The sequence below is a fragment of the Falco punctatus genome, assembly GCF_963210335.1.
Source record: "Falco punctatus genome assembly, chromosome: 6".
Lineage (NCBI taxonomy): Eukaryota > Metazoa > Chordata > Aves > Falconiformes > Falconidae > Falco > Falco punctatus.
In genome coordinates this window covers 33,867,903-33,882,435 of record NC_137585.1, presented here as the reverse complement: position 1 = coordinate 33,882,435, position 14,533 = coordinate 33,867,903, and the positions used below count along the sequence as shown (strand labels likewise).

The window sequence follows — 14,533 nt, the reverse complement described above, 5'->3', positions numbered from 1 at the left end:
AAAGACAGTCATGATACAGTGCCCAAGCACGGTGGAGTTGGAGTCAGTGGCTTTGGGGAATGGCTGGCACTCTTGCAATGAGACCTTTAAGGACTTCTTTAATACAAGCAGATCCAGTTTGTGGTCAGTGAAGTGCTTGTGCTCTGCAAAACCACCCTTTGTGGTCCCTCTTTGGCCAGCAAGATACAAGTGAGGATGCACTTAACAGAGTCCTGTTAGACAGTGCACCCCAAACATAGCACTGTACCATTGTACGCTTTATTTTCAGTGGGATTTGGGGGTGGTGTGGGGTAATATTACAAATACTTGCCCTCCTCCCTGCTCTTCTTGCCACTTTCCTGAACTAAAAACTTTCCTCGCATTCTCCAGAATTGAAGCTGGCCGGTCCCATTTGAAATTAGGCACTGGTCTGCTGGCTGTAAAGCTCTCCCCTTCTCCGAACACTGATTGTACCAAGTTGGGAGCTGCATACAGTGAATATCAGAAGGAAAACAACCTCGTTAACAGAAATGGATTTTTCTCTCCACACAGATGGGCAGTGAATATTTTTAAACACAGTCTCAACAAGATCTGCTAATTGGTACCACTGTAACCCCACGATCCTTTCTCGTAAGCAAGCTAAAGAACAGATGGATATTGTTACGAAACTCCAGGGAGATGGATGTGAAGTGGACACACTTGGCCCTTCTCCAGTTCTCGGAAAAGACCCCAGTAAAGCACTTAATTTCTAAAACCAAACCTGCAGTCACAAGTAACCCTGAGATATGCACACCAATGCAGGTTCAAAAGCATCAACCATAGTTGCATCAGCAGCCTAAAGAGAGAAGTTACATGCAGAGAAGACAGTATGATCAAGTTGTGTAACATGCTAACTGTTGAAAATGGCAAAAAGCACAGATGCTCACTGGGAGGGAGAAATGCAAAGCAACAGTGGCTAAAGAGACACTTGAGAGAAATAACAGGCAGCAAATTGATCTTGGCTACACAAGCCATGTATGTTAGCCAGAAAACTAAACACGAGCAGTTTGGCCTGTGTTGGTTTCTGTCACAGCCTTGAAAGGCAATACCTACTATTTATGCGACTCTGGCCAGCCATCTTTTGGAATAACAAGTTCAAGTGTGGTCCTTTACCAGAAGGATCCTGGGGAATGGTTGAGTGTTCTGTGACTCCTTGCCTGGAGTCCAGCTTAGATCACCATTTTCTCCCAGAGGGCCACATCTCCCTCTCCTCTCAGTCACACCCTCCTAGAATCCGCCACAGAAATCTGTAAGGGAAGGAACCTGCTTTTGACATCCCTATTTTGCTTTCGCGCAGGGACTAAACCCAAACCTCTGGCAACATGACCTGACCATCAACTTGGACCTGATGGCCCAAGATCTGAGGACCCCAAGTTCTGCTGGTGCTACTCCTCTTTGAAAAAAATTGGTACTGCTGAAAGCAGGGATGACCATGATGCTCTCTCATGAACAACACCTTTCACTTCTTCTCTCTGACCTCTTGAGATGCTCATGTTGGTACAATGATGATCTTTGTGATACCTCAGCAAATCAAAGAACTATGCAGCTTTATGTATGAGATCTCCATAAAGCTTTTTTATATAGGATATACTATCCTATAAGATAGTAAATAATCTCCTCTATGAAGTGAGTAACTAAAAAAAGAGCATCTGCTACCTCAAATTTAGATAGATAGGTTTTTCTGCCCAAATTAAAGGCAGATGAAAGGCTTTTGTCTATTACTGTTTTGTGAAGGTCTGGGTGCCTGTGAAAAACAGGCAGCAACATTTGGAAAACAAAATGCATGGGAGAGTGGCCTTGAAGAGAGCCTGGAGAAGGAGGCCTCTGTGCCATATGCTCTTTAAAAGATTTTAGGACCCAAGAGGAAAGAAGCTCTCCCTACTCATTTGATGCCTGCTGTGTGCACAGAAGCAGGATTTCATACCCCCTTGGTAAACATACAGGACCACATCAAAAATCCCCAACTGCATTTAGAATTTCTTTGCCTGATGAAAATTACTCTTTGGTTGAAAGAGATAGCAGCTGCATATCTATAATAAGTGTTAAAGACCTTTGCACATGGGAGAAGCCTTGAACAGGGAGATTAACAGAGGATATAACCATAGTCCACAAACACCCCAAGGATAGAGACATCAAGGAAAAGAGAGAACGGTTTGGTGTGAGTTGAGGAGCAGAACATTTAGTCCAATACCATGACAATCTCTGAATGCTGGGATCTGGCTGGTTTTGGACTAATCTCCAGGGGAAGTGGTAAAAACAACGCTACTTTTTGTCACTTGTATAACTCAACTGAGTCAGATGCTGAGAAGTGCCCTGTAGGGAGCAGTCCTCTTCTGGCAAGGAGTTACCATCTCAGATCCTCTTCCATCTCTAGAATTTTGCAAGAAGACACCATCGCAATGCACACCAGCCTTTCTTTCTTCTGAATAACCCAAGAAGCATGCACAGCTCTGCCTTTCATGAGTCCTCCCAGGGCAGGCTGCAGCATATCTCAGCCTTCAGACACAGCACTGCAGGGAACTCTCGCAAGCAGAAATCCAGGTCTGGATGCTATGAAGACGGTTGGAAGGCAGTGCAGATAAATAAATAAGGAATGCACAGTTTAAAATGCAAAGCTGCCCATCTGACTGTCTCTTGGAAGAATTTTCTTTGCTTCTGAAATCTGACCCTGGCCAGCTGCCTTCCTGTCCTATTCTTGTTGGTGTCACTGGATGAATATTGCAGGAGTCTGAGAGGTGATGTATGATGCTGTTAGGAAAAGGGAGCATGCCCTTCTCCCAGGGAAGGAGGCAGCAGTGCAGTGAGGGTGAGAAGATGTCAGTCAGCATTTGCTTCCCTCATCAAGTCTGCACTCACACTCTTCCAGCAGCAGGAATGCTAATCATTCAGGTGAGCTTGTTGTTCCACTGCTTGCAGGCTGCTTGATGGCAGTAATTAAAACTGCATTTCTTTATGGGGCAACTTGGTGTGATTGCTGCATCTTAGGAGCTTAGCATTTTGGAGGCAGAGTTTGGAGTGGGCTCTGTCATCTGGAAGAGGCTGGAGAGGCCACACTGGCAATGAAGAGGGGATAGTCAACATCCATATAGTGCAGACCCTCCCACCATGCAAACTTGATAAGGGTTTTTGCTGTGTTCTGTGTTTTCATGCTGCAAAACAACTGACTTTCTTGGTCTAATTAGAGTTACAGCTGTTAAAGCCTACAGCATGACTGGCTGATTGGGTTTTGAAGAATGTGACATTTTGCAGCTAAAAGCTTTATGAAGAGTAAGAAGCATTAACCTCTTTTCTTGCTTTCTTTTTCCCCCTTAATGTCAGCAATAGACATTTGTGATCTCCAGCTGGACCCCTGCTCATGCTAGGGTCTGGGCAGCACATGATAAACGACTGCCTATCCACAGCTTTGCAGCCCAATCTTCCCAGCCAAGCCAGTGAGTACCCCAGCTTAATGCAAGGGAAAGTAGATCCCTCTCACTAAACCATACGCCTGATATGAAACAATCCCTGTGCGCATACATGGCAGAAAGTCCCCTAAATGCCATATCCTGGGTGGGCTGGGACTCCCATTTGCTTTAGTAGGAGAGTGACAGCCCTCTCCTGCCTGCTCATCCCACCTCCCCGGAGTGTTATTGCCATGTATAGATACCACCTTCTCTGCTTCTCTCCTCCCAGTCCTACTCGCTGCGTCGCACCTACATATGCATTTATCTGCACACTATAGGAAACTCTCAGCACACTGAGAGTTAAGGGGATGTCACCTTAATAAACAAGCGGATGTGACTGAAGCCACAAACGATGCCAGAATGGCCCCAAGCCCAGCTCCAATGTGTGTCTGCAAAGGCCACGAGCACATGGCTGGCTGAGCTGCAGCTTCTCTGGCTTCTTGAAAGTGAAGCAACGTAGTACAGAGAAACAGGCATCCTCATCACAGAGCTAATCCAGGCTGGGCAGGCAACATCTTGTCCTAAGCTTCCCTCCTTGTCATTCATCCAAGAAATACTGTTTTGCAAAGCTTTTGATTAGGGGTCCACTTCCAAAATGGCAACATCCCTTTGCACTCTGCCACCCACTGAAGGAATTTCCTCCTCTCATCCCATCCAAGTGGATTTTCATTTTGCTAACAAGCCACAGATAAATATTTGATAGCAGGCAGCTGTCAGTTTACCGCTGGGTACATACCTCCTCATGAACACCATGTAGGCTTGTGCCTTTTCCACATTTTTTGTCATAATGACCAAGCGAACCTCAATACAACCTACTGATAAGTCTCTTTCCTTAGCTGGAAATTAATCTAGTTTATGAGTCTGCTCCTACTCCCGGGTACATATTTAGAGAGAGGGGATAAAATTGCCCAGCAAACTCCTCCGAGCTTTCCCCACTCTTTATTATGACCTTGAGACAGAGGCTGCTCCTTACATTAGCTGGTCATGGTTCTCCCTAAGCCAAAAAAGCAGCTAGTGGGTCCCCGCAAATGGTATCACTCTAAATACAAGCTCACAGCAAGAGCTTGACTTTTAGAAGGGAAAGGAAATGAAATCCTTCAAAAAGTGTCTGCTTTGAAGGTTAAATAATATTCAGTTCAGCTTATTTGTATATTTAGAACATTTTCTCAGCACAGATATAGATGCAATTCTCGTTTCGTTTACACAGCTGCAAATCCCCATCTGAATTAAAAGAAGAGGGTAGAGTCAAAGCCTGTTAATCTACCCTGGAAGAGATATTTAATCTTGTCATTCACAGTTTACACTGGACCTTAATTGCAAGAGCCTGAGTGGTTGCCTTTCTATGGTTAGAGTCAGGATGCAGGACTTCGAGACAGACTAAGGCAGTTTGCTTATAGAAGCCAGTTCTGCCCCAGTCTGTACCTGCAAAGCAACACGTTGTGGGTCATTACTGAAAGATTGCTGTGATTTCCATTGGGATAATTCATGTCCACAGTCTAAGCCTCATATGGTAGCCTAGCATCACTGTCAGAGCCTGGCTCATGAACAGCCTGTGCATCAGTACAGTCGGCAATTCAGAAAAAATACAATTCCCTATTCTCCAAAAGGGAGGGTTTAAGCAAAAATCTTGTGGGAAGAGGCATATTGTGGATACATGGAACCATCAGTGGCACCGGATGGAGCCAGTTTTGGAGGGTGCCTTTTACACGTGCTCAGGAAGAATTTGGAGGTGACCCAAACCTGCCACTTAACAGACCTAAATGGGACATGATAACATGTGGTCCTCCTCAGTTTCCATCTCTCACTTACTGATAAAGTCTGTTAGGTGTAATTTCCCCTTTCTGTATTAATTACTGGTAGACCAGACTAATCTTTCAAGACTTCTTTTACTGAAATATGGCATTTTACTGATGTCTTATTTTTTACTCCAGGACCAAAATATGGCATCTTCATATGGCTGCAAAACATATTAGCCAGCCTGAACATGAACACGGACGTAGAGTTAAACATCAAAGATACAGTAAAAATCTGCTGTATATTTGATAACTTTGACTTCCTTAAGATGTTTTCTACATGAACGAAACTGTACATGTTAATATAAATACCTGTGACTTTTACTCCTTGTGTTAGAAGCCTGGATCCAGACTCCAGGATCTTCCTGGGAGCCTTCAGGCTCGGATTTGTTTTTTGACAGATGAAAATAAATACGATGGGCTGATGGATGGAATAGCTCTGTTCAGTGCTGGTGTAGTTTGGAAAGCTGTGTATGTGTGGGGGAGATGGGACTCGACATCTCCCAAACACTGTGCAGCACTTTGGCTTTGCGCAGAGGATGCTTAGCATACAGCTTACTTGGGAGAAGAGTACAGAGCGAAAATGATGGGCTAGGGCAGTGTTATGTTGCAGTTACCACCTGAATGGTGGAATGATGCTCACCCAGCCAGTCTGAGCTGGTATAAGCGCTAGTAGGCATCCTGTGCTGGGAACAGACCGAGGGCCTGCCCTAACAGCACTCAAGGCAACATGAGAGGCAGGGGGAGGAAAAATCAGTTTTTAATGTTAAGAGGCATTTTGAGAGACTCCAAGACTTGAACAGGGGAATAGTCTGCTTCTTTGGCTGTGAACCCTGTGTGTCCTACACACCAGCAGTAGGACAGGGCTGGTGTGATTCTGGGTCAGCTCTCTCCACCCGCAGGACAGGACACCAGAGAGCATGTCTGTACTGCAAATAACTGAGCTCCCAGCTCTTATCTTGAGTCCTGGTCATGGGATCATCCACACTGCACGTACGTTAGCACACTCCTGGCCTCTTTTGGAATGGATAAGCCAGCTGCTATTGAGGCCAAAGCTGGGTGTCCTTCTACAGACATTCAGCACTGCCCTTCAAGCAGCACAGTAGAGTCTACACCAAAGTTGGCTTCCTCAGCCCTATACAGCCCTCCAGCATTTGTAGGGGAACGAAGGCAGTGGGTTGATTCACATTGATAGTATGCAGCGAGGGCAGTGGGTTGATTGACATGGATGATGTGCAGCTGTAGCTCGTTCCCACAAAGTGGTTAAATAGCCCTGAGTTAAATAGCCTGGAGGAAGAATCTGGATATAGTAGTGACAAGGAGTAGTGTGGTCTGGCCTTTGGAGGATGGAGAAGCAGCATGGACAGTAGAATCTGGCCCACGGTAAGGCCTTTTTGTAGGTTGCTAGTTTTGCTTGTGCTGTGACAATTGGTGCCCTGTGTGAGGCAAACTGATTTGGGTGCAAATTGCTATGCATGTTTGTGTGTCCCTTATACTACTTTCTAAGACATGCAACACATGCATCTAGCGTGGAACTATAAAAAACACTCTTGTGGGCTGCAACACAGCCCTCACAACTTCAGACTCCAAATCTTAGGGGTTTAGGGGAAGGGTAAACACAAGAGGAGCAATAAATGCCTGTGGTACACAGGGGTGCCTGAGGAGGCTCACGGCCAAGCTCTATGCAGAAGAGATGCAGCCAGTCTCATGGGGGTAGCTCTCAACAAGACAGATACAGCGCTCACGGCATGGCTAGGGGATGGAGAGCTCTCTCTAGAGTGGACAACTTCACAGTGTAGCTGTAGCACCTTCTGCCAAGGGCACTTTTCTGAGTCTTTCTCTGGCCCAGAGTGCTGACTGGTGTGAGCCTTGGGGTGATACCTGGGCACTCTCTCCAGCAACTGTAGAAGTTTTATGCATCTTCCAAATCTGGGAACTGCTTTTGAGATGGTGCCCTTGGCAACTGCTAACCAGTGCTCTCACAGCATCTGAGATTTGGTGGTGAGATACTACGTAACTTCCATCCAAGGCTTACTTGCCAGAGGAGATCATGGAGATGGGGAGTTTCCAAGTGAAACTTCCTCCTTTAGGAGTCTAATAATGCCTATAAAGATATGAAATAGATTTTGATTAGGATTTCCTAATTGCTACTTATTTCCCTGGAGAATTTGGCTGTTTACAGCTTTGCTCAGTCTTCCATACTCTCACTCCCAACCAACTGGAGGTTGTTATTTAGGGGCTGCATTCAAAACCACCCATATGTGAAGAACATAAGTTGCTTTCAGAATGAAAATAAGTCATGGTTACTTACATGCTTTAAAATAGAGTCAGTCCCTATCTGCTTCTTGCAGCAGTGTTCAAGCACCTTGGTCTTTTGCAGTATTTACCTGGCAACTCAGTCAGGAAAGCACCTGAGAAGGATGGGATGTAGCCATAACTTTCCTTTCAGACACGGATCAGATAGTTTAGGCACCGTCTTAATCTGTGAGGAAACAAGCTGCAAACCCTGATTCTCCCAATTAATTGCTTAGGCATCTAATTCAGGGTGGGCCAGCTCAGCTGGGCAGCTATCTCCTCCTCTCCTATAGCATCTGCCTGTGACACCTGCCTTTTTGGTTTTTCTTCTTCCCTTTCCCCATGCATGAGGTACCAGCTGTACCTGGGTGCACCCTAGCCAGCTGCCCCCACAGCTCGGGGAGAGCAGGGGGACACAGATGGGACAGGCTGTGGAGGTTGCTATTAGCCTTAAAGATCTGGACTGTTTCCTCTGGGGGATAAGAAAGATGAAGGACCAAGGTTTAAAAATAACATTTGTCAGAAGAGATTAACTACTTCAAATTTTAAAAACTGGCTAATTGCCAGGAGTGAGAGTTTACTGAAGTGGTGGATTGCTTTGACAACTGAGATCCTTTATGCAGCTGAATAATGTTTTCTTTGCTTTTGTTTCCAGTTTACACTAGTCCAACCGTTAACCCACTGAAAGCCAAGAAGCAGGATAGACATTGAAAAAGGGAAGTTTGTTTTTCTCTTTGAAGACTAACAATTAGGCTGAGATCTACTTGTTTTACAGTCCTGATGAACTCCAAAAGAAAAATAATTTCCATAAGCATGTTCTATTTGGAGAACAAGCTAAATGTTTTAATGTAAAATATTTTGATAAGTGACTTCTATGCAGCACACAAAACATCGTTTGACTTACCTAATATCAGTTTAAATGTTTCCTGGATTCTCAGCTGTTTCCTAATCTTTATCCAAAATGATCTTTACATAGATTAGGAGTTAGGAAAATGTAATTATTTAGAGAATTGTGAATGGCAGCTCCAATATACTGATGTGTTTAAGCACGTGTACAGGTTATTCTCTTCATTAGCAAAAAGAAATACCTTATTTATTCTTCAGCTTGTAACTAGCTGAAAATCTGACTGTCAAGTAGCCAAAAAGAAACCAGTTCTCTTTCTTTCCAGAGAAGCAATTTAAAAGCAAAAACAAACAAACAAAAAGCCTATGAATAACAAGAACAAGTAAACTTTCTTGTATAGTAGCTTTAATCACAGCTAAATGTGGTGATTTTAAAATCACATTAATATCAGCCAGCTGCCCTTGCGATGGTGACCTGACATTTCTGAGGAGGGCAATCAAATATGATCCTGTTACTTGGTCATCCACCTGTTACAAAGCAGGGATAGATGGGTCCCTGTGCCAAAGCAAGATTGAGTTCCCTTGTCCTCTGGCTCAGCCATCTCTAACCTTGTATGCGCCACACTGTGCTCTGTGCGATCGCGTTCTTGCCAGAGCCATTCAGAGGTGCTTCATTGCCTGGATCCTGGGGCCTGATTAAGGGAACATGAGAGCCGTATAGCTTGTGTGCACAACCTTTATGTGTGGTCTTTTCTTGCTGCACTGAGGAGTTAGTTGTCTCGGTAAGAATCAATCAATAAAATCCTATGCAGCCTTGCTTGGTACGCTCTGGTTCAGTACACTGTGGACTTCAAATACCTTTCCAAGTACAGCAGCCTTATGATGCAGTGCTTAATGTTCCTTGATCATGTAGCCAAGTAAGTTAGAAAGATTGATTGTCTTGTCTTTTTGTGTTGCTATAGCTCTGGGCTGAGTGATGGGTGATTTCTGGCTCTCCTGGACTAGGTTCACTCTCACAGCCTCTCCTTGCCAACCTCTCTGCCAGCCTTTAGGCTGCGTCCTCCAGCTTTTGCTGCTGGTGGGTCTACTTGCATGGTCAGTTCACAGGCTTCTAAAAAGGCTTTGGCTTTTAGTCCCTGGGGTTCTGTCCCAGAGATGGAGCTTTTAAATCTGAGAAAGTCATTGCTGAATTGACTTCTGCTGTCCCTGAGGGCTTTGTAACAGTGGCTCCTCATCTTTCATAGGAGCAGTGTCTTTTTTTTTTTTTTTCTCTAGCTCCCAGCAAACATCTCTCAGCAGTGATGCTGAGACCCCATGTTCCCTCGGTAAGGATGCTTCCTTAGAGCTACCGTGCAGGTGGACACAGTGCCCTGGACTGGGGACACACTCTGGGGGTCTGCTAAGGGGAATTTGAAGGGGAAAATTTACACCTACTCAAGGACTCTCTATTCCTCCCCTCCTACATACACTGTGGGAGAAAATTAGAGTGCTCATACTTTAACTGAGAATCAGGCTTAGTTAAGTCAAAACAATTTTTTTAGGATATATGGTTTAAGTGTACACTTGGGTAATGCTGTAACAGCAAATCAGACCTCCATCATCACAAATGCAGTTTTCCTGGGACATGTCCTTCAGTTCAGCCCTGTCCAGGTGACACCAGGAGTAAGGGCAAAGCAGCCAGGGCTTTGCCACCCTTGGGAGAGATAAGGGGTGGTACCTGCAAGCCACCGTGGCAAGCAGAGGCAGGGAGCCCTGGAAGCAAGTGTGGGGCAGGGGAGGTCAGCACTTCACAATCTTGTAGGAGCACTGGGGGTGAAACACCCAGGTAGCTGTGAAGTCTTTGGATACCTCAGGAAGGGGAGCTGCAGAAATCCCTCAGGAAGATGGATAAGCGCTCTCCCAAATTACTCAGCATCTAAATATAGTGGCTCAACCCTTGCTGAATGACATGTAATCAGACCTCTACCTTAATGCTGTATTATAGTTATGCTGCATTATCAAAAATCATCACATATGTGTGATTAATATACGCAGTGTATTATAATTAATTTTTTCCCCAGAGGCAACAGATATGGGTGTATACGGTAGTGAAAATATCCTTTAAAGGCAGGCTTCAAACTTTCTTGAAAAATGAATCATCTTGAGGGGGTCAAAATATCACTATAAATAGGTCTGTTACGAACTCTAGGATCACTGCAGTTCACTGGCTTGCTTTTCAGATGGGGATAGCTGTTCTGTTTCCTAAATTTTGGGAGGAGTTTGGGGGTTTTTGGCCAAAAGGATTCAGGTTTTAGGAGTATAATTCTTAAAAATGTGGAAGGTCCAGCTGAAAAGAATATAAATGGCTCAATGATCACAAGGGCCTCTCCAAGATGTTATCAGATATTCCTATATTAATAAAATATTTAATGATGTTGCAATAGGGAAAAGACTTACACGATTTCTGAGGAAAGCAGAGCTTTTTAATATTGTTTTTCTTGAAAAGTATCTTTTGAAGAACAACACTATCTTCTTAGGAACAAAGACCTGGGAGGACCAATTAAGTCCATTCCCTTTTCCATAGAGAAGGACTTCATAGTATTCAGTTCACGAGCTGTCCTAGCTCCATTTGAAAAGCGTCACTAGCTTTTGCCTCACTAGTCCTATCAGTGGGGGTTGCTCTAAGGTTAAGTACATTTGCAGAAAACTTTTGCTCATTTGCTGCTTTTTAACATCATCCTGTAGCTTTAACAGCTGCTCTCCCAACCTGATATTTTTCTCCTGTTGTGTTTAGCTGGAACCAGGCTTAACAGATAGGTTCTTGTAGCCTCTCCTCATATGACAGCGTTTCCTTAATCTCCCTGTAGTGGTTTGATCCTGGCTGGATGCCAGGTGCCCACCAAAGCTGCTCTATCAACCTCAACTGGACAGGGGGGAGAAAATGTAATGAAAGGCTTGTGGGTCAAGATAAGGGCAGGGACATCAGTCAGCAATTACCATCACAGGCAAACCAGATTCAAGTCGGGAAAATTTAATTTGTTACCATTCAAATCAGAAAAACACCTTCCCACCACCCCTCCCTTCTTCCCAGGGTTAACTTAGTTCCTGGTTTCTCTACATCCTCCCAATGAGAGGCACAGGGGGATGGAGAACGGGGGTTGCGGTTTAGTTATCACATTTCTGCTGCTCCTTCCTCCTCACACTCTTCCCCTGCTCCAGCATGGTGTCCCTCCCACAGGAGATGGTTCTCCATGAGCTTCTCCAGCGTGGGTGCCTTCCACAGCGTACAGTCCTTCAGGAACGGACTGTTGTAGTGTGGATCCCCCATGGGGTCACAACTCCTGCCAGCAAACCTGCTTCTGTGTGGGCTTCCCATGGGTCACAGCCTCCTTTGGGCATCCACCTGCTCCAGCACAGAGTCATCCACAAGCTGCAGGTGGGTATTTGCTCCACCATTAACCTCCACGGGCTGCAGGGGCATCTCTGCTCCAGCACCTGGAGCACCTCCTGCCCTCCTTCTGCAGTGACCCTGGTGTCTGCAGGGCTGTTGCTCTCACATAGTCTCAATTCTCTCTCCTGCTGGCACAGAAATATTTTTTTTTCCCCTTCTAAATATGTTATCCCCAAGGCGCTACCATCACTGCTTATGGGCTCAGCCTTGGCCAGCAGTGGGTCTGTCTTGGAGCTGTCTGGCATTGGCTTCATCAGACACAGGGGAAGTTTCTGGCATCTTCTCACAGAAGCTACCCCTGCAGCCCCGCTGCTACCAAAACCTTGCCACGCAAACACACTGTACGCCCCAAGAACCTATTTTGTCTGTTGAATTCACCTTTCCTGAACACAGCTTGACTAGGGTTGAAGAATGCAGCCTGCCAGCCTGTTTCACTGTATCTGATACCTACTGTTCTTCAGATGTCTGAGCATCTGCAGAGCAGTTTTTGATTCCCTGAAAAGGTGCCCACATATATCCTAGGAAGACCTGGATGAAATCCCTGTTCCCTTAGCAGTGTCTCTTTCAATGCTTCATTCCAAAAGGCTTTTCATTTCAGAGGTGAAAGCAGAACAGGTAATTAATCCATGGGATTTACCCTACCACAGCTGCTGCCCTTTCCCTTCCCATTCCCACCAGGGTGAAGTCTCATCGCAATGAGATTCCTTTAACGCAAAATATGAACCCGCAGGGGGAGGCAGTTTTGGGGGATGCTTGGCTGAAGGAGGTAGCACACTAGAACCCTGTATTGTATTTTTGACTCTGGTGCTGATTTGATATTAAGCAGATAAATTATTTTGTGTGTCCCCTCCAACCATATGTCTGTTTTGTCATTTACGGTCCTTGGGACAATGGCTGTGTATTATAATATATGGAATAAAGCCTAGCATAGTGTGGCTTGGATTCAGTGACTCCAGTTGCTGCTGTTTTAAATACTAATAATCACAATTCAACAACAACAACAAAATATTTTGAAGTAGGAATTCTCCTCCCATCTCAGTGGCTGATTGCTCTAACATTCAGTGCACAATTCTAGTTTAGCTTTACCATTTCAGTCCAAAGATGAAATACTGCATCACGGGAGTTCAGGGCTTTAAGAATAGCATCTTTCCTATTCACATCAGATCATTCAGCATGTAATCTTTTTATCTCCTGCTGCAATTGCTTCTTGTGGTGAGTCCAATCTTCCATTGCAGCATTATTTGAATTGATTAGCTCTGACAGGTTCTTAAATTCTGACTCCCAAAGTTGATCTTTGGAGGTATCGAGCCGCAGTGCTTCGTGGTACATTTCCCCCCAGATTATGATCAGAAATGGAGTGGTGATTGTTTGTTTAAAGTGGAATCTTATTTCCCTTTAGGCATCTGAATAAGGCAGTTTCCTGGAGCTTGATACCCACAGAGGAAACACAAGATTAAGAGCTTAATCAAACTGAGAAACAATGCCTGGCAGGAGCCAAATACCTCAGAGTCTCCTTCTCAGTAGCAGCTTCTGCTTAGAACAGTCTGTAGCAAAATTGCCAGCCAGGAATTTTCCAAAGAAGCATTTTTTAATGTTGTCATGCCCATCCACTGAAACTGTGGATTTTTTTTTTTCAGGCATAATCCATCTGGGATGAAACTGTCATTGGGGGAGGTTAGTCGTTGTTCGGCACCTCACTGTGTATTTTTTGCTGTTGTTGAAACTGAAGAGAGAGATCTTGCAGTAGATTCATATCGATGCGGGAATATAAGAATATTTGCCACTCCAAAAACTGTTAAGGATGGAAAAATACTTTTACTACCCATATTTAGTCTGAAATATATCTCCTATTGAAGACAACAGGCAGATTCCCATCTTAAATGAATCAGACTCCTCTACTGGCCTGTAGTGTTGTTCTACATCTATGCGGTCTTCATATCCCAAAGAACTTGCCAATATCTTTACAGACCATACATATGTGATCCAAAGTCAACAGCAGGTCTTACTGCTTACTTCAAAGGCTTTACATTAGTCCTCTCAATCAGGAATTACTTTAGGAAATTCACATCTGGTATGAAATGTGGCATCTGTTTAACAGCCTGCAGAAAGAGTGAAAAAAATATTCCAACCCAAACTGCAACTGAAGTTTGCCAGACTGGGATCTGGCCAGAACATGAGCAGTCTGACTGCTGCTCTTTGAGAAAGCGCTTCTTGTGTGCAAATGACCGTAAACGGTGAGTAGTCTGTGTTTTTGTCTGATCAGAATTTAAAGGGTCTTTTGACACCAAAAGTCAGTCTCCTATTAAAGACATTAAATTTCTGAGAACAGAAAATTGTACAGTTACACCAAGTAGCAGGAAAAGAAATGTCTATTTTTATAAGAGTTAGGCTAAAACTGGTCACTAACTTGCACTAATACTGTGAGTGGAGGTCTAGGAAAAAGCCAAAACACTGAAGTGCCAGGGATCATACAAAAAAGACAAGTTTTTTCTTTAAATGGGAAACAAGAATTGTGATAAATATATATTTCTAACATTTTGGAAGTTATTCTGTTCAATCTTTTGGACTGCAAGAGGTGGGAGAAGTCTCTATTCTCATCTGGAAGGGCTGATAGTCCCACAAAGGGCTGCACTTTATTTTAATTGTCCCTCTGGCTCTAGCTGGTAGTGAAAGCCACCTATTTGGCACCCCAGAAGAGTGAAATCTTCCAC

General features: G+C 44.4%; 1 protein-coding gene across 1 annotated transcript in view; it reads right to left on the bottom strand.

Moving 5' to 3' along the window:
- The window catches only part of RASD2 (RASD family member 2), a 34,748-nt gene extending 28,221 nt beyond the window's left edge, over window positions 1-6,527 (bottom strand). Inside the window, exon 1 of the mRNA XM_080392891.1 lies at window positions 2,210-6,527. The gene's annotated coding sequence lies outside the window, so the exon portion shown is untranslated. The remainder of the gene's footprint in view (window positions 1-2,209) is intronic.
- Between the last annotated feature and the right edge of the window lie 8,006 nt (window positions 6,528-14,533).